The following is a 19,843-nucleotide window of genomic DNA, read 5'->3' as shown; positions in this document are numbered from 1 at the left end:
GGAGGCCCCAGAGGGTACTGATGGGGTAGAGAAACATTGTCCAGATCTGCCCCAGCTGCCCAGCACTGGCCTCCCTTTGCCCCTGTGCTGGCTTCTTCCCAGCCCTTCCCAGCATCCGTACCCCAATATGGCTTGGTGATTCTGCCCCTCCCTGACTCTTCACTTCCACCCCTCCTTCCGTTTCCTGTTACCATCTCTTGTCCTCTGGGGGGAAGTTCCAAGAGATGGTCAAGTTCAGCATGTTATTAAGGTTGAGTGAAGGGCACCTGGGTGGCTCAGTTGGTTAAGCAACTGCTTTCGGCTCAGGTCATGATCCCAGAGTCCCGGGATCGAGTCCCACATCAGGCTCCTAGCTCCAAGAGGAGTCTGTTTCTCCCTCTGACCCCCTCTCCTCTAATACTCTCTCTCACTGCCTCTCTCTCAAATAAATAGATCTTGAAAAAAAAAAGAAAGAAAGAATGATTGAAAAACCAGCCTCTCCATGACCCTCTTCATGGCATTTACACAAATAATTCAGATTGGGCTCTCCCAAGTGCTACTATGCTTTTCAGCCTGAAGGAGGTGTGGCATCAAATACTCCCAGAACTGAGCCACAGGAGCTCAGAATGCAGCCTCCCTGTCCATTTCCTGGGACCATCAGCATTCCACTGTTGGGCCTGGGCTGGTCCCTCAGAGAACCCAAAGGTGGGCTGGGAAGAGTGACTGCCCAGCCCAGCACCCCCTCACTCCCTGAATGGACTCCCTGGGGAAAACCCAAGAGGGTGCTCACAAATCCCCAGTAAAATGCGGAAAGGACCCTTTTATCAAACCCAGCTGCCCTCAGAGGTTTGGAGCCTCTGAGTCCAGCCAAGCACCTGAAGCTCCGATGGGCTGACATGGGTTGGGGGCGGAGCTGGGGTCAAGGTGGAGAGAGCTGAATCGCTCTGCAGAATACGGGGGCATTTGAGCTTTTCCAGGACACTGGGCACCAGTCCTTTTGCTCCCATCTCAATGACAGAGCAACCATGACTTAGACCATATTGATAACTTTTATTGTTATTACTTGACGGCGATTTCCCTTCTTGGTGTTCAGAGCTCCTGGCTGACGTCTTTTTTTTTTTTTTTTAAGATTTTATTTATTTATTTGACAGATCACAAGTAGGCAGAGAAGCAGGCAGGGAGAGAGGGGGAAGCAGGCTCCCTCTTGAGCAGAAAGCCTGATGCCGGGCTCGATCCCAGGACCCTGGGATCATGACCTGAGCTGCAGGCAGAGGCTTTAACCCACTGAGCCACCCAAGCATCCCACTGGCTGATGTCTTTTGAGAAACTGTGGCAGTGTGGTTAGTGGGATCAGCTTTAGGTCACCCAGCTTTGCCCTGAAGGCACTGATCCCTGCCCTCTGGTCCCCTTCCTGGGGGACCTCAATCTCGATCTGCTCACAGCGGCCACACCCGTGTGTAAGTCATCCAGGAGACAGGACCGCCTGCTACCTCCTTGTAGCTGGAGGTCAGGGGACCGGTCTAGCAGAGGGCTCAGCAGGAAAGGCTGGGAAAGAGCCAAGTGTTGCAGGCTGAAACCCCAGAAACGGGGTCAGGAAGCCCCAACCCTGCTGGCTCCTGTGTGGGCTCCAGGTAGATGAGGGAGCTTGCCTTGCCTATTGAGACAGAGCATGGAGAGGGAGTGGCAGCTGGCCTGGACACCCTCAGCCGCCCGGCACATGGCAGGCATGCAGCAGCCACACCCAGCCTTGGCCCAGCCTTGCTCTTCTCTGGGACAAGCCCCTTTCCAGATCATGGGTATGCACGTGCGTTGTATGAACACATATCCCAGATCTATGTCAGGCAACATGTCTCATGAGAACGGGCCACGCGTGTGTGTTTGTGCATGTGCAGACCTGGGCGTGTGCCTGGCACGGCGGCAGTCATGGAAGCCTCCTTCCCCTTGAGGGGCTGGGGCACCAAGCCAGTCCCTGCAGGTGCATGGGTGTTTGCTTCAATCTCCTTTGTAATTTTCTAACCTTCCCAACACAGACACAGACACAGACACACACACACACACACACCCAGGCTCCTGGCCCTGCTCACCACCCAGTAGGGGAGGCAGGCACAGTCAGGAAGGTCCCAGGGCCAGAGCAGGGGGAACCAGAGGAGGGAGGGGATGAGCTCTGCCTGACCAGTTACGGAGGGCTTCCCAGAGGAAGCATCCTCTGAGCTGGGGCTTCAAAGATGATGAGCAGGAACGCCTGGGTGGCTCAGTCGGTTAAATGTCTGCCTTTGTCTCAGGTCATGATCTCAGGGTCCTGGAATCGAACCTCACAGCAGGCTCCCTGCTCAGAGAAGAGCTCACTTCTCCCTCTCCCTCTGTCCCCTACTCAGGTTCTCAAGTGCTCTCTCTCTCTCCCCCCCCAAATAAATAAATAAAAATCTTAAAAAAAAAAAAAAAAAAGACAAAGATGCTGAGCAGTGCTGCTCCAGATGAACCCAGAACTTCCCTGTTGATGGCCCCCGGAGCCTTATGTACTTTCCCAGAGCAGAGCAGTGGAGTGGTGGAGCGGACCCTCTGTGGCTCCTTGCTGCACAGTCTCCAGCTCTCATCCTCACCTCACTGCACCCCTGGGACAGGACCATGTCCTCCCTCACGCCTCACTAAACCAAATAAGCAAATCAAACAAACAGCTAATAATGCCACTGATCTGGGTGATAACGGAACTTCAGTTCCAATGGAGGCATTGCATTTGAACTCTTCTAGAAGTTTCTGGGTCACCTAAGCCTAAAAAACAGAAGGGGAGGGGGCACCAGGCTGGCTCAACAGAACATGCCTCCCTTGATCTTGGGGTCATGAGTTCAAGGCCCCTGTTGGGCATGGAGCCTACTTAAAAATAAATAATAAAAATAATAAATCAATAAAATGAAAAGAGAAAGTGATTATGGGAATAACCTAGTCCTAAATCCCATCCTGCGAGCCATGATGGCTCCAAGAGCCCCCTTCAGGGATCACCTTGTCTTGACGTGAACACTGGCATGCACAGATGAGCATACAAGCCTGTGCCCACACCCATGCGCCCAGCCTGCCTTGGAAGGGCCCACCTGCCCCATCAGCCATCAGACCCCAGGTAACCTCCCTGCCTCCTGTAGAGCTCTTAACCTGGGTCTCCCAGCTGCTTGGAACTGGGGATGCAGTGTGCGAGGGACCAGCAGGGTCCTTAGGCTGGGAGAGCTGAGCTCTGCCTCCCCCTTCCTGTGTGGTCTTAGAGAAATCGATGAACTTCTCTGAGCCTCTAAGTTTCTTTTTGTAAAGGTAGTAAGGGAATGAGGAACAAGTTAGTTTGTAAACCGTGAACTTCTCTGCAGATGCTATTTATTATGAAGAAACCATGTGAGAGCAATTACAGAGCAACCATCAAGGATTATAGAACAATACAGGGCAAATGGCACACATATGTGCCCGCGAGGCCCCCCAGGAAGAGCACTTTGAGCAGAGTCCTCTCGCGGCTGCCATTTGGGTGGTATCTCCATGCTCCATTTTCCTCACACAAGATAAAACACCTCTAAGGCTCAAAGCCAGCCCGGAGGTGGGGGGCTAGGGAGGGCCAGCCACATGTGATCATGAGGACCTGTTGGCTCAAAGATTCCATCACACAGCTCAGAGACAATAGGCCAGTGCTGGAATTCAGGTCTACTGGTGGCGAAACGGAGGTGCTTTCCACTCTGTAGGGGCAAGAGAACAGTATTCAAGCCAGAGATCTGAGAAGATGTGAGTCACACACACTGATGAAGAGAAGTGGCTGTTTGCTGCGGGGAAGGGCATTCATTCATTCATTCATCCACACCTGTTTCTGAACACCTGTCTCCCATTGAGTAAATGAGAATGAGAGGTGGTGAGGCATCAGAGGGGTGGGGGCTTCTCAGGGCTTCTTTGTCATCCAGGTTAGTCCTAAAGCCAAGACCCCGCCTGAGGCTGGCAGGGCCCAGACAGACCCAGGCCATCACTGGCAACTTCTTACGCATGGGCAGAGCCTCTGTTTTTCATCAAGACTGGTTAAGTGAATCCCAGGGCTTCAGTTGAGGGGGGCAGGAAGGCAGAGAGCGAGAGGGAAAGAGGATGAGGGAGCCTCCCCTGGGTCATTCAAGGGGTCTAGGGGATGAAGGGAACGGGAGACAGAGCCTGGCACAGGCCTGGCACAGCGGCCAGGTTGGCGGAAGCAGGGCTGGGCATGGGTCCAGGGCCACCAGGCCTGCATGAGGGAGGGGTGGGCGGATGGAGGCCAGCGCAACCCGAGGGAACAGGGAGCAGCCTGATTAATAGGATGATAGGGGCAGATGGCCAGGCGGCCAGGGATGCTCTGGGCACCAGCCTCCCATTGCCCAGCCGCCAGCCAGGCCAGTGGTCTGGGGGCAGGGACACCACCGGCCTCTGGTGGGGGTGAGGCTGTGGTGAATGAATCATGGCCAGGGCCAGGAGCCTACAGGCCTCAGCACTCGCTCCCGGAGGACTAGCTAATTCACTTGGAGTGAGGCCGGGCTGCTAAGGACAAGAGCAGCCCGCCTGGGCCCTGCTGAGCCCCATGCACGGCTGACCACTAAGTCAGGGGCTGGGCCGCAGGGGACAGGAGAACCCACCCCTAATGCAGGCTTGGCCAGGGTTCCCCACCTGCCTTCAAGAGGGACAGCAATGCCCCTAACAATGGCAAGCCCCGCATCCTGGACCAGCCTGTGTCTGGGGGTCCGAAGACAAGGCACAGACTCCCCCTCCTGAGCTCCAAAGAGCCTAATGATGGTGACAACTGAGAATCAGGTAGGGTAGGACAGGGAGAGCCAGCCTCATCCTTCTGTCCTGGGAAAAGGAGGAAGAAGAACCTCGTTCAGCCAAGGCACAAGGCCAGGTTGCAAGCTTAGCCCCACCAGGAATAGACAAGGCCCCGAGAAACAAACCACTTGGAAAACAAGGCCTGGCATCTTGCCAGGCTCTCCCTGACGCAGGCTGTTTGCTGATGATGTAGGCGTGGCATTCTCAGGCTGACCCCTATGGTGTTCGTGCCTCCAGGTTTCGTGAGCACCTAGGGCATGGCTTTCGGCTGGGGTCCAAACGCTGTCTCAAGGGCTGGGCCAGGAAGGGCTGAGCACACAGTAATCACAGCAGGGGTGACACCCAGCTTCCACATACCAGGTGCCCAGCCTCAAACCAGGGGTTTGCATGTGCTACCTTGTCTGCCCTCAGTTTTTGCATCTGTAAAATGGGCAAGGCAGGGACTGTTGAGGATGCCCATTTTACAGATGTGAAAACTGAGGCATAGATCACAGGCCCAAGGCCTATAACTTGTAGGCAACAAAAGGAGGTCTTCAATGACTCCCAGATATAACCCCCTCTTTGCACAGCTCCAGAACTCTTGGTTTCAGGATTGGGGGTGGGTAAGACCGAAAGCTTCTGTCCTTCCAGAGCCAAAGTCCTCACCAGTGTGCTTATCAGGGTCAGAAGAGCTGAGCACTGGTGAAAGGGGAGGATTGAAGGGCTCGCTTTAGGGGCCCTAGCCTCCATTTCAGTGGTCAGGGTCCCCCTCCCAGGAGACAACGTGTTAGGAAGACTCTTGAACAGATAGTGAGGAGAGGGGAAAGGCTGCGGGCCTATGAGGCCCCCAGGGGCTGCATGGTCCTGCCTACCAGCTTGGATCATAAACTAGCTCTCCCTTCTTGTGGTGGCTGTCATCCCCTCACTGTACCCCACAGCCCCCCAGCTCATCTCTGGGGCCAGGAGGAGCAAGACCAAGCAGGGCCCCAAGGACTCTGTGGCGAAGCGTTCCCCAGGCACAGTGGCCTCCTCCGGGGTTGGGGAACAAAGGGGACCTGGCCTGGGAGGGAGCGTGGTGACCACATGCTCCCCCCTCCCGAGGCGGCTGGGTCCGGAGGGAAGGGGGCCTCGAGCGCCCTCTGCTGGCCTGGTGACTCCAGGAGGAAGGAGGTGACCACCACAGCAGGGATTTGCAGCTCCTCCTGAACCCCGGGCCTGGCTGAGTGTGCCACCTGTGGGTGCGAGTGTCTGTACATGGCTGTAAGTGTGGCTGTGGGTGCCTGGGACGCATGTGTGTGCATATTTGCATCTGTGAGAGCGCCTATCCCAGTGTCTGTTGGTATGTGTGCACATCAGACTTGTGTGTCCGAGTGTGTGTGTGTCTGTGTGCACGTTATGTGTGTAAACGCACATGTCCACCTGGGCCCCGGGTGTGTGGGGTGTGAATGGAGCTGGGCTTTGGCTGGCAGCCATTTCAGTGTTTCAGTCCGTTGGGCTGAAAACACCCCGGTCAGGTAGTCCCTGGGGCCGACAGCTCATGTGGGCATAGGTAGGAGGCGGGGAGGGGCAGAGCTGGCCACAGGCCACTCTGATATTTATTCTGTGCCTATGGGGAAGAAAGAAAGGACGATCTTGAGTTGAGTTCCATCCCTAAGGAGCTTTGCATGTGAACAGTTGTACCTAGCCCGAAAAATAAGATGATAACCATGGCAGAGGTTTAGGCTGGTGAGGGTCTAACTTAGCCTGGAGCTTTCCTGGAATGCTCTCTGGAGGAGGCAAGCCAGAGCAGAGGTTTTTGGGGCACAGAGAGCAGAGATTCAGAGAGGGAAGTGAGGGTACACCAGACAGAGAAAACTTTTACTGGTGGTCCGGTGGGGAAAAGGCAGGCCAGAGAGGGGGCCAGGGCCAGGTGCCCAGATTCTGCCGGCTGTGTGGGTCAGGGGTCAGGGGGAGGGTGTCCCTGGAGAAGTCTGGCCAGGGCAGAGATACTGTGGGGCTCGAGGGTGGAGGGGGAGCCCTCTGCCTCCAGCCCCCGCCTGGGAAGGAAGGCCCGGGGTTTTCCTTCTGGGGGTTGCACAGGCACTGGGTCAGAGCAGTGGCTACAGAGAAAGTTCTCCGGACTAGGATGTGCAGGACACCCACACGGACCACAGCTGCTCAGACGCTGCGCCCTGTGGAGGCCTGGGCACCACAGAGGTCATGCTGCCCCCCCCTGCAAGGCCCAGTGATGCCCACGCCACGCCAGCTGCAGTGGCCTCTGGGTGCCTCTTTTTGCCATCAATGCCTCCTCTGTGGCCTGGGCCAGGGAGGGTAGGCTGGGTAAGGCCTTGGGCCCCAGCCAGCCCCGTCCCCTCTCAGGGTGGCACCAGGCCGGCCTCCTGGGCCCTGGCCTCAGGGTCTTAAGTGGGCATTCTCCACCCTGAGGGCCTGGGGCAGCAGAAGGCCCCTGCCGAGGTTGGTCTGCTTCTGGTGAGATCAAGCAGGGGGAACATTTCCCTGAACACACACTCATTTGGGCTTGACACCATGGGCACACACAGCTGCCTACAGGGGAAGCACCACTTTACTTTTTCTAAACTCCAGTGGCCTTTTAATGGCAAGCCTCCCTTCAATGTCTAGAACCTTGTGGGGTGCTGGCTTCTTGGCCCCCCTCTGCCTTTTCCTCCGGGGTATCCAGGCCTTATACGGGGCCCTGCAGACCCTCCAGCTGGGGTCCCTGCAGGCCACCGCCCTCCTGAGCTCGGGCTCAGGGACACATCCAGGGCATCTGGACTCTAGCCCCAATGCCATTGCTGTGCAGGGCCCGCTGGAGCCCACCAGCATTCTCACTGTCTACACTGCTGCTCCCCCACACACACCCCAGGAAGGAAAGTAAGCACCAGGGAGCTCCTCTGACCACGTGGAACCAGAGCCCCCAATCCAACGACTCTTTTTCCCACTGGTGACTCTAGTGCTCTTTCCAGAGAGTTCCTGTGTGCATCCCATCGTCCAACCCTCCCAACCACCCCACAAGGAGGTCTCATGTTGCCCCCAAATTACAGCTGAGGGAGCTGAGGCCCAGAGAGACTGCAGGTAGGACTGAAACCCTGACCTGTCTGACCCCAACCCCCTGGTGTTATCCGTGCTACAGGCATCCAAACACACCCAGCCACCGCTCACTGGTTCCTTGCTCAGCACGATTCCTCCTCATCGTAAACCTCCTGTGGCCCTATCGTTCTGTTCTCCAAGCCTTTGCCCGGCTCTCCTGCCTCCTTGGCCTGCTGTCTCTTCCCTCTCACTGCACACAACCCCTTTCTGGCTAGAGAAAGAGAGAGAGGTGAGCTACTGAAAAGAGAGTGAAGTCCTCCGTGCCACCAGCATGCTCTGGCCCAGGGCTTGTGAAGGTGTCCTCTGCACTGCTCCCTGCAAAGCTCAGCACCAGGCTACCTAGGCTCTGGCCCACAGAAGCCCCAGGCTGGAGACGTGTGGTTGTAGAAGGCTGACCTTCTCCGGGAGCAGGTGTTGGCGGGGAGCTGGAGCATCGAGGGAAAAGAGGAGGCAGCAGTCCTTGGAGGAGGGAGTGCTTGAGAGCTGCCATCCCCTCCCTGCCTGCCCCTGGGAGCCGTTGCTAGGCTAGCACACAGCAGCAGCGGGAGCACACGTTCCTGGCTCCTGTCGCAGCACCCACAGCCCACATGGCAGGAGTGGCCACGGGCATGGGCGACTCTTTACCCAGGGAAGATGCCAACAGGCCAGCCTGACCCAGGGGGCGGGGCAGGGGATGGGCATAGCTACAACAGGGCCCTGGGCCACAGGAGAGGAAGCTCTTCCACAACCGTGCAGGCATGGGTGACCAAAGGGAGGTGGCGGGTCCCACTCCTGACACCCAGGGTCCTGGCTAGTCTTCCTTGTTTATCGGCATCCTGTCTGATGGGTCACCCAGGGGGCCTTCCTGGCTTTCCTGGGGGCGAGGGGCTGATGGGAGCCCCCAGGCCTCTCCCCTCCACCTGCCCCTCCACGTGGGGGGTAGGCCCCAAGGGTAGAGGACTCCTCTGGGCACTACACCTGGGAGCCTCCTCTCTTCTCCTGAGTTCCAGGTGCTCAGGGCTTCTCCAAGGGCCTTCCCTATGACCGGGCACTCAGAGACGGGAAGTCTGGGCCCGCTCCAAGTCCTCGGATGCCCTTGGGCTCCATTAGGCTCTGGCCCTTCCTGTGGGCTTTCCTGGGGCTGCTCTCAGGATATGTGTGGCCTGAGGGTGAGGATTTGAGACTTGGGATGAAGGGGCCAGATCACCAAGCCCAGGTCCTTCTTGCCTTCCCCTGCTGTGGTCCTAGGAGCAGATGTACAGCTGGGTGTGAGTGGTGAAGGCCCAGAGTGGGGGGTGGTGGAGGGAGGGGCACCACAATTCTGGGCAGACTCTTCAGCTGGCAGAGGCTCCTGCCAAGACATTTCCCCGCCCCGCCCCCCCTCCCCTCCACTCATTATCAACTTGGGGTTTGTGTGCAAACAGCAGCTGGTCTCTTTTGTCGGCCACCCCTCCCCCCTGCCCCTTCCCTCCTCCCCAATGCCTCTCAATGGCTTTTCCTTCTCAGGCCCTGCCTTTCCTTCCAGGTGATCTAGATGCTGAGGCTCTGGGGAGTACCTGAGAGAGGAGGCAGCCCCTGGCCAGTCTTGGCCCTGGGTCCTAAGTTCTCTATCCCTTCCAAGATGCAATATTAAATCCATTTGAGACATGACATGAGAGCCAATGAGGATAAGAAGCAGAGCAAAGTCACACAGTGGGCAAGTGCAGAGCCAAGACACAGACTCAGGTGTGCCCGTTTGCAGAGCCTGTTTGTAGAGTCTGTTTGCAGAGCCTGTTTGCTGAGCCAGTTCACTTCTCAGCCTTAGCTGTTTCTCTGATCATCCTACTGCCTGGCACCCTGGGAATACAGGCCCACTCCCAACCTTCTAACCTGTGTCAAGGGCTTCAGCTGAGGTACTTCTGTGTGCTTGGGACTGAGATAGGCAGGCAGACAGAGCCAGATGGCAGGGCTCTTTCAATTATCACTAGGAGTTGGGACTAGAAGCTAAGGACAACGGGAGAAGTATCTTGGCAAGCAGCAAGGCCTGGAGACTGTGGAGGCAGAGAACAAGGAGGCTGATTAGGAGAACAGGTGAAAAGTAGAAGGGTGTGGGCCAAGGCACCCGCCCTAGGGCAGCAAGGCAACCAGACCTGGAAGCCCAGGCTTGGTCACAGTAAGATGGTGGGCAAGAGGGATGGGCAATGGTGATACAGATACAGGAGCAGGTATGGCAGGAGGAGGGACCTTGAGCTTGAGACAAATTGGGTTTGAGATGCTAGAAGGATACCCAGGTGGAGGTTTCTGGGGAGCGAGGAGGCTATCCCAGGGCAGGTAGAGGTGCAGGGGTGGAGGAGCTCACAGAAATGGAATAGGGGAGAAGGGAATTGAGGATGGAGTCCTGAACAGAAGGCTCAGAGATCCAGGGAGGGCACTGTGGTGGGGAGAAGTTCCACCTGATCTGGGAACTTAAGTAGCAAGGGCTCTGAGAGGGCAAGTCCATGGTCTGGCAGGGGCCACGGGTGGCCTGAGTGGGTGTGGTGGCTCCTTACCAGGCACTCTGTTCTTCAAAGATTTTAGCTGTTTTAGTCCTTGTAACAGGCCTGAAATGACAAGCCTCAATCTCAAGTGGAACCAAGATGAGGCCTGAAGGTGGTGTGTGACTGTGGAAGTATTTGGAACGACAGCTTGCTGCTGTCCCTCAAGTGGACAAGCACGGAGCACTGCGCTCTGCCAGGCGTCAGGGTTACTGAGTCTGGGTCCCTCTGAGCCTCACTGCTGGGGATGCCAGAAACCCAGACCAGAGCGGGCCACATGCTTGGTGAGTGGGAGACACCAGAGGCACCTGCGACTCCCCGGGGCGCCAAAGAGAAAGCAACCCCCAAGATAAGTCTGGAAAGATTTCGAGTTCATCAGGTGGATGTATCTGAGGCAGCAAGCAGGGAGAGAATCGCGAGAGTGTGAGGAAAACCAGGGCCTGTAAGGAAAGGTGCAGCCCCGGCGGGACCACTGCCCGGATCCCCGTGCTCACTCCTAGCCCCCGACCGCGGCCAAAGTTCAGCCTCTCCAAAGAGCTTTACTGGGACTTTGGTTAGGCCCTCTGGGGCCCCTGGGGCAGCTGCGGACACACGAGCGTTCAAGACCACCCGCAGGCCTGTGCCCGCCAGCGGCGGGCCCTGCACACGCACGCGCGCACACACCGAGTACACGGGCGCCGGCACACGGCCCGATCCGCGCGGGCCGGAAGTAGCAGGGTTAGAGGCCTGGAGACCGGCGGCGGGGGCCGCGCCGGCGGGGGGGGGGGGGGGGGGGCCCCCGGGGGGGGGGGGGAGAAGGGGGGGGGGGGGGGGGGGGGCGGCCGGGGCGGGCCGCGATGGGTGGCGGGGGGGCGCGGGGGAGAGGCCCTGCCGGGCGCTGATTGGCCGCGGCCGCAGCGGGCCCCTCGCTCCCGCCCCGCCCCTCGCGACCGAAACCGGAGCCCGGTTCCGCCACCCCCGACCCGCCCGCGCCCCGGCCATCTGCGCGGGGGGCGGGACGCAGGCCGGAGTCGGATTCCCGCCCAGCCCCCCTCGACTGGCACTCGGCGGAGCCAGACAACCTGTGCACCTCGCTGCCCCAGCCCCTCCCCCGCCCAGATGCGCGCGGGCTCCCGAGGGCTCCGGCAGGGTGGGGGGCCTAGCCTGAGCCCCGCTGGGGAGGCTCGGAGGGCAAGGTTCTCGGGTACTGGAGGGCCAGGTTACCCACGTGGAAATGGGGTAGGGCCCAGGAAGCCGCCTCTTGCGGGAGCCTGGCCGGGCCTCGTGGCTGGACTGGGAGAGGGGTCAGAGAACAGGACACTGCTCAGAGAGGACTGGCGAGGGGTAAAAGGAGTGGAGGAGGGCGCGGGCTGGAGGACGCCCCAGGAGAGGGGTGGTTGGATGACCTGAGGCCCGGGCTACTCAAAACCTGGCAGCGCGAGGAGTCACTGGGGCTGATGGCGGCGCCAGAATGCCAGACAGCGTCCTGGCAGGGTTTGGGGGTAGGAAAGGTAGTTAATTGAGTTCACTGCCAGCCAGGCCACGCTTCGTGCTTAAGGACTTACAGGATAAGGGGCCTTCTCAACCCCATTCCTCTTTCTTAGCTGCCTGGGAGGTGAGAGGGAAGGGGTGGGGCGAGGGACCCGGGCCACCAATCACAGCCTCAGTCCCGCTTTGAATCTGGGCTGGCGGCTGGCGGCTAGGGTTGGCGGCACACCTGGCAGCCTCTTTGTCCCCACTTGCCTGCCTAGACCCGTCCCACTCCACCCCCACCCTTTGGGAAGCTCTCCCCCACCCACCTAGTTCCCCTCCTTTCATGGTTTCCCTAGCTGGGACTGATGCCAGATCCTGGTCTTCCCAGACTCCAAACCATGCCCCCATCTCTGCCCCATTCTGGGCTGTGCATGGAAACCTAAACTGCGGGGTGTAGGGACCTCCGTGTCCCCAAGATGGCCACCAAGAGCCAGTGGTGCTGGGAGTGCGGTGGGCGGGAGAGGACAGTTGGGGACCAAAGTCCTAGCAGAGGGCTGGTCCAGGCACAAGTTATGTGACCCAGGGTGAGCCCCTTACCTCCGAGGTGGCTCTGGCAGCTGCACAGCCATGGTAATAACGATCTACTCCCAGGCTGTTGTGAGGATTAAATGAGATCCTGCAGAAGACAGAGCTTTGTGAGCCTGAAGCCTCAAAGAGTGTGTGGGAGAGGAGGGGATGTTTGCATCTGGTCCCATGCTGGCCAACAGGCAGCCCGAGAGGGTGGGTGAGACTCCCTGGTCCTGCCCCGTGGGCAAGGGCCAATATACCAAGCCAGATGGCAGAGAACAGCACAGTGCCATTCCCGTGGAGCCCAGAGCCCCCTAGACCCTGAACAGAAGGGGGCCAGAGTTTAGAATTCCTGGCCTCACACATCCCCAGGCTCTCCAGGAAAGATGGGGGAGAGGAATCTGGGGGTGGCTCTTTTTTATGTTCAGGTCTGAGGGCATGGAGCCCTCTCCCAGATCAAGACCAGAGGGCAGGCCAGGGGCCTACAGATTTCTCCATTCAGGTGCCCCACATACTCCTACCCTCTTCCAACTCTGCTTCCCCATCCCCATCTGCTTTCTACCCACCCCACCCCCCAGCTCTGGCATGAAATTGGTCACTAAGACCCTCCAGGCTACTTCCTTAATGTCTCTCAAATCTGTCTTCTCTCTCTTCTTTCCACCTCTCCACTGCCATCCTAGTCACAGCTGGGACCGGGGTGATAGCCTCCACCTGACCAGTGTCACCCTGACCCCAGGCTGCCCCCCTCCCCACCGCCAGCACAAAAAGCAAACTAAGTCTTTTTCCTTCCCTACTAAAATTCTCTAGTGACTCCCCACTGCCCCTAGGACTCCCTGATTGGAACTACAAGGGGGCTAATAAGTGGGTAAGCCCACACTCTGGAACCAGCCTGCTCATGATTGAACTCTGAGGCCATTGCTTGTTTTGTTCTCTTTTGAATTAAGTAGGCTCCACACCCAGCATAGAGTCCAATGCTGGGACTTGAACTCAGCACCCTAAGAGCATGACCTGAGGTGAGATCTAGAGTCCACGCTTAACTGACTGAGCTACCCAGGCACCCCTGAGGCCATTCCTTATTAACTGTGCCTTGGTTTCCCCATCTGTAAAATGGGGATGTGTTTCCCTTACAGAAACTCTATGAAATGACTAGCATGCCTGCCATACTGCACCCACAATACGCACAATAAAAGTAGAACGATGGGAAAACCAAGTTTGTATAGTTATGGATTACAGAAGCTAAGGCACAAATCTAGCGCTTGGAGCACACCTGGGGCTCAGTACATTCTAGCAGTTATTTCTGACCCCGCCCTTCAGCCAAATCTTTGCCCTCGAACCTCCAGTCCCACAGAAGCATAGGTGAGTGCCTCTTCCCTTGCCCTAACCACCTTTCCTCTCCCCTCTCCCCTCGCGCGGGTCCTCTCACCTGGCAGAGAATGGGTGCTTATTAGATATTTCGGAATCAGGGAAGGAGGGCTCCGGAGAAGGCTGGATTGAAGGGATTATTCAGTGCTCCCGCGCCCCCTTGTGGCCGTCCTGGACATTGCCTGCCTCGGCCCAACCTTTCAAATTGGAGGGCGGAAGAAGGTTTCAAGGCCTGGGAAGGTGGGGGAAGGCCGCCTGAGGACAGACTCTGTAACCCACATTAATTCCAGGGCTCAGGCGTCAGGGGTTTTCAGACTCCTGGCCAGCTCGACCTTTTTTCCTCTTCTCTCCGAGAATTCTGTGTATTTGTCAGTGTGAGCTGGACTATGCACCCCAAAGACCAAGAGTTCAACTGTGTCTACACAGGGCAGCAGCAGTTTCCAGAAGATGTGTGTGTATGTGGGGGGATTGGGGGGAGTGGCCAAGCCCACAGTCAAATATATGTCCCTTGCTTTTGTGTGTGGCTAGCTCCGGACCCTGTCTGGGCTGAGAACACAGAGCCTCAGCCTTCCAGGGAGCTGAGGCGGGCTGTAGCCTGTCAATGGAACTTTCTAGATCTTAATGAACTCTGTGGTGTCCAGGTCTCCTGTTCTCGAAAGTTCAGTCCCCAGAGTCTGAGTTTTCTAGCACACATCCCCAGGTACTGGGCCACTCTGGGCCTGTGTGTGCACCTTGGAGGGGAGTGGGTTTGCTTCTCCCTCTGTCACACACATCTGCATTCACCGCGCTTTTGAGACTGGACTGTCACAATTCCACTTACTTCTGCCGAGAGCTTGGACTGTGTGTGCTCCTGACATGCACATCCGCACTCATGAGCATCTCACAGTATGCCTGTGTCTCTCCTAGTTATTTTGCCAGATTGTATTCCTGTGCATAGGCAGGCTTGTGTAAGAGCGAAGAATTGGAGTCAGACATGTCTGAGTTCAGAGTCAGGTAGGACCTGGCTGGGTCATTTTAGACAAGGGATTTACCTTCGCTGGGCCCCAGACTCCTCATCTGCTCAGTGGTAATAATAGTGCCTATTTCCTAGGTTGTTGTGAGAAGTCAATGAAAAGAATGGCAAGCCAGGGCATGGGGACAGGCACACAGAAGGCAGGTGATAAATGGGGGTGATTCCTGGTGCTGCTATGTTCTGGGGTTCTAGCGAGGCCTCTGTGCTCTGCTTCCTGTCCCCATGTCTCCCAGTCCTGAGACCGGCGGCACAAGGCAGAGGGCTGGGCTGGGCCCTGCAGAGAGTCCTCCAAGAATGTTCAGAATGACAGCAAGCCGCTGCCACAGGCTGGCTAAGAATACCGAGACCCACACACTGCTTGTTCCGTGTGGACAGGAACACACAGGCAGGTGACCTCGTTTTCCCACCCTCAAATTGGAATACCTGGTCTGACCATGCGGTTGTATTTGTGGGGCTAAAGGGGCACAATGTCTGAAGTGAGTCCTTGCAGACGCCCCAGCTTCTAGCCTTGGCACGTGTGGCCACCTGGGGGAGCCCTCTGTCACTCTGGGAAAAGAGGGAGTTGAGGGGGATGTGTGGAAAGGGGAGGGGTGCCGGCTGCTGGGGGGACAGGGACAGCCTGGGAGCGTGGAGGGGGGCTGTCCCATGCCCTGAGCATCATCTCTTCCAGCAGCCAGGCCAGGAGTTAACCCATCTATTGCCAGGCTCCAGCCCTTCTGCCCGGGATTTCCGGGTTCTAAGTAGAGATGCCCAGAGCTGGGTGTGCTGGGAGCGGGGGCAGCAGTAGCCAAAACAGGGAATTCTGGGTGAATGACTGAGCCCCTCGAAACTTTCCCACCCTATGCTCAGGAAGAGAAATGCCTGTGTGTGTGTGTGTGTGTGTGTCTGTCTGTCTGTCTGTCTCTCAAATCAGCCAAACTGCCTGAAGCCCTTAGAAGCCCTCTATGAACCTTCTCCCTGGTTTTCCCACCCTGGACAGCCAGCACTAAGGGAGGGCATGTGCTTCCAGAGCCTCACAGGACCTGGGCGGTCACTTCCACTTTGTCCTCCCCACTTGCCAGCTGAGGAAGCTGAGGCACAGAGAGTGAAAGGCCTTGGCCTTGAGCAGTAAGGCCTCTTTGAACCCAGGGCATCTGGTGCCAGTGTCCTCCTCCACAGCCTGTCCTCCCCTCCCTCTGTCTCTTCCGGAAGGAGAATTCCAGCACTGAGACCCAGGCCAGAGGAGGCACCTGCCAGCAGGACTGGAAGGGGAGGGAGGTGAGCACTGGTGGGAGCAGAGGAAGGAGGACGGAGAGCCGGACATGGCACTGTGGAGACACCCCTTGTGGTTTCAGGGTGGCTATGGGCTGAGGAATGAGGAAGGCAGGCGGAAGTGGAGCCGGATGTGGACATTTCTTACAAGAGGGTATCTGGGAGGAAAGGGAGCCAAGGAGGCGGTGGGTTCAGGGCCTTTGGAGGTAACTTGGAGGGACCTGGGAGCTTCCGTGTTGATGAAGGAGCCAATGCTGCTGCGAATAGAATGAATGTGGAGTGGGGTGCCCAGAACCAGGGCTGGGGGAGGGCAGGAGGCAGCAGATCAACTCCCAGTCACCTCTGCTTCCTCTCTGGGGAGGGGAATGTGAGCTGTTTGCAGGTGACAGAGGAAGGAAGTGGGAGCCCTGCAGGAGGGGCTCTCCAGGCTTTGGGACTGGGATAGTAGGAAGAGGGAGCCAAGAGGAGGGAGGGGGAACGGGAGGGAGTGGGGCTTTCCAGCTAGCTCAGGGCTGGGGTGGTGAGAGCCCTAGGGGGACATGCTCAGAGACAATCTCCCAGTTCCAGAACCCCTCTCCTATGCCTCCTTTCTGAGGCTCTCCTCTGGCTCTTCAGGGGGACTCCAAGGACACTCAAAAATGGAGACTCACTGATTTTGGTGAAAAACAAGAGTTGCAGTAAAATGGGGACCCTCTATCCTTGTCCAGGGCCTGAAAGGGCTTTGACATTGCCAGGTGGTCTAGGTCTGAGGCCTTTTTGGTGCCGTCTGGCAGGCAGGCGGAGAGAGGGACCTGGGGAGAGGGACCTGGGGAGAGGGACCTGGGGAGAGGGGGTAGACTCTCCCATCTTCCCTTGGGGACTGACCCTCTTTTCCTGGCCTCTTGTCCCCCTCCCCACCAAAGTCCCATCTTTCCCTCTATCTACTCAGCTCCCCCACCAGGACCCCCTGGAGCTGCTTCTGGGGAGTGAGCCCTGGAGGGAGGCCCTGTCAGCTGGTGCTGGGAAGCCCCTCCTGGTGGAAGCCTGCAACCTGGGGAACAGATGGCCCCCCTCCCTGATTGTTCCTTAGTAAACCCTGGGGGCCCCTCGGCTCCTCCTTGTAGCCTCCCCCATGCCCCCCCTCCTACTTTGGAAAGCAGCTAGCTGAAAAGAGACAACATCTGGGTCTCCCCAGGGCCCCAGTGACCCAGCTGCCGGCTGGCCAACAACCCCAGGAAAACAGCCACCCCTCCCCCCAGCTCTGGTGTCCCCCTGCTCAGCATCATTTGAGTACCTGCCATCCTTTGAGGCAGGATCCCAAGCTCAGCACCCTTATATTGCAAGGTATTTCATGCAAGAAAGAGCCTCAAGGCCCCGACCTCCAGAGATGCCTGGCCAAAGCCACAGCTGTCCCAATTACAGTAGGTGGCCAGTCAGCTCCTCAGAGGTCTTTGCCGTATCTGCCACCAGACCCACAGCACCAACTCAGCCCCAGACTAAAAGACATTCCCCCGTGGGCCTGGAGAAGGGTCCATGCCACCAATAGTCTGTGGGACAAGTGACCACAGAGGAGCAGAATCCTGTGCCTTTCATTGGACAGGGGATTGGGGCCCTGGGCTCAGCCCAAGGAAGGCTGGCTCCCAGCATGTGAATGCCACTCACTGTGCCCCCACATGTGCCCAGCCTGCTCCCCTCTGTGACAACACCCAGAGGTTTGGCCACAGGCACATTGGGGAACATCCCAAAGTCTCACTGGGCCTTGCCTGAAGAGAAGGAACAAATGTTAACTGATGTACAGATTGAGTTCTCTTTTGCATTTCACACCAGACTCTGGCCTTGACCTTCTCCTCCCTGCTTCTTCCCACCTTCCTACCTGCTCATAGGGTTTACTCTCTGAGAACCAGAACAATTACATGTTGGCCCGCATGTCTGGGGTCTGAGGACCAAGGCCAATGAGCACAGTAACTGGCTGGAGGTCAAGCAGCCAGCTGGGGTCAGAGCAAGACCTTACCCCTGCCCCTGAGAACCCACCCAGGGCTCTTTTCCTACCCTTGCAACCTGCCACAGACCCTTAGACAGACTGTGGGGGATTCAGGAGGCTGTCTCAGGCTGTCTAAGGCCTGAGGCAGGGAGCAGGGAGGGAAGCACTTGCCCCCACTCGGAGCCTACACAGTGGTGAAGGTGTGTGCTGGAGCTGGTGGAAGGCAGGGACTGTGAGGGTGGGGTCTGGGTGTGGGTCCTGCTTTCCTTGGCACACCTGGCCACCCCAGTGCCCTGCAAATTAGGAGAGGCCAAGCTGGTGTCCCCCCAGAGCTAGGCCTAGCTAGTGCCCTACTGCCCCCCACCAGGACAGAGCAGAGAACCTGTCACACTCAAGGTCCAGGAGAGTCACCACCCCACAGGGCTCTCCCGCACTTTCTTTTTCTATTTTTCTTTTCCTTTTCTTCTTCTTCTTCTTCTTTTTTTTTTTTTTTTGGTTTAAAACTTTATTTATTTGACAGACAGAGATCACAAGTAGGCAGAGAGGCAGTAGGTGGGGGGGGGGGGGCAGGCTCCCCGCTGAGCAGAGAGCCAGATATGGGACTCAATCCCAGGACCCTGAGATCATGACCTGATCCGAAGGCAGAAGCTTAACCCACTGAGCCACCCAGGCGCCCCTACTTTCTTTCCTTCTCAGACTCTGGGGAATTCTATCTTCCTTTCAGGGGCCCCATACTGACCCTATTGGTTTCTGGGGTTTCCTCTCTGTCCTAAGAATCCTGCGGTGGGATACAGAAGGAGCAAGGATCCTCCCCTACTCTTACCCCTCCCCCACCAGCCTGGCCCTGCCAGAGCTCCCACCACAGCCCCACCTGGCACATGACCCCCTGGAGTGATGCCTGCTGGTCACTCTGTGTTGCATAGAGTCTCTCCAGAGGAAGAAGATCTCCCTGGGCAGAGGCCTCCGGTCCTTCCTGGGGGAACTTGGTGGGCTTCACCTTCTACCCGCCTTGGGTCAGCAACTGAGACCAGGCCTGATCCCAAGTCAACTCCCAGTCCCCTGGAGGCAGCCTCAGGGCCAGAGCCTCCTCCCACCACCCCTCATCAGATCTACAAACTGATGGCAAAAGATGGGAGTCTGCCCTAGCCCCACACTGGGGATGGGGAGGCACCGGTGTCCAAAGTGTGGACACTGCCTATGATGGCTCCCTGCCTCCAGGCCATCCAGGGGTCAGCCAGCAAACCCACAGATTAACCCACAGCCATGTGTTCATAACTACCCTGCACCCAGGCAGCTTTGTGGGAGGGCAAAGCTGAGCCACAGAATCTGGGAACTCTGGGGCCTTCTGGGGCTCTGACAGCCATGGCCAGGGAGCTGCCAATGATTGGTCTCAGCTTGGGGGTCTTGGCGAGATCACCAAAGTCAGATTTTGCTTGATGAGCAAAGGGCATATTCCGGCATCTTCTTTGCCCATAGTCAGGGTCTTGGCCCCATAAGCAGGTACCACCAAGGAGGACTCAGGCTGGTCATTGCTCAGCCCAGCCTCCTGAGATGCCAGTTGGCATCAAGGGCCCATCTCAGGGCACGACACTGTTGTCACATGCAGTAAGGAGCCCTCCCCTTTGCTAAAATTGTGATAGTTAAAGTGCCAGCCATGTGGGCACCTGGGTCGCGCAGTCGGTTAAGCACCAGACTTGGTTTCAGCTCGGGTCGTGATCTTAGGGTCGTGGGATTGAGCCCTGCACCAGGCTCTGCACTCAGCATGGAGTCTGCTTGAGATTCTCTTTTCTTCTCCTCTGCCCCTCACACTCACGCTCAAGAGCACAAGCTCTCTTGCTTTCTAAAATAAAATAAATCTGAGAAAAAAATAAAGTTCCATCTGTGCCGCACAAAGTA

The 19,843-nt window shown here is 57.5% G+C and overlaps 1 long non-coding RNA gene across 1 annotated transcript; it reads right to left on the bottom strand.

The window, feature by feature from the left end:
• Window positions 1–3,330: 3,330 nt before the first annotated feature.
• On the bottom strand, window positions 3,331–13,876 carry LOC132012923 (uncharacterized). Its single transcript, XR_009402812.1, has 3 exons — window positions 13,786–13,876; window positions 12,393–12,471; window positions 3,331–3,686 (listed from the first exon to the last, which is right to left on the bottom strand). It is a non-coding gene; the product is annotated as an uncharacterized LOC132012923 (long non-coding RNA).
• Window positions 13,877–19,843: the final 5,967 nt, after the last annotated feature.

This window comes from Mustela nigripes, chromosome 3 (genome assembly GCF_022355385.1).
Source record: "Mustela nigripes isolate SB6536 chromosome 3, MUSNIG.SB6536, whole genome shotgun sequence".
NCBI lineage: Eukaryota > Metazoa > Chordata > Mammalia > Carnivora > Mustelidae > Mustela > Mustela nigripes.
This window is presented reverse-complemented; position numbering and strand designations above follow the sequence as displayed.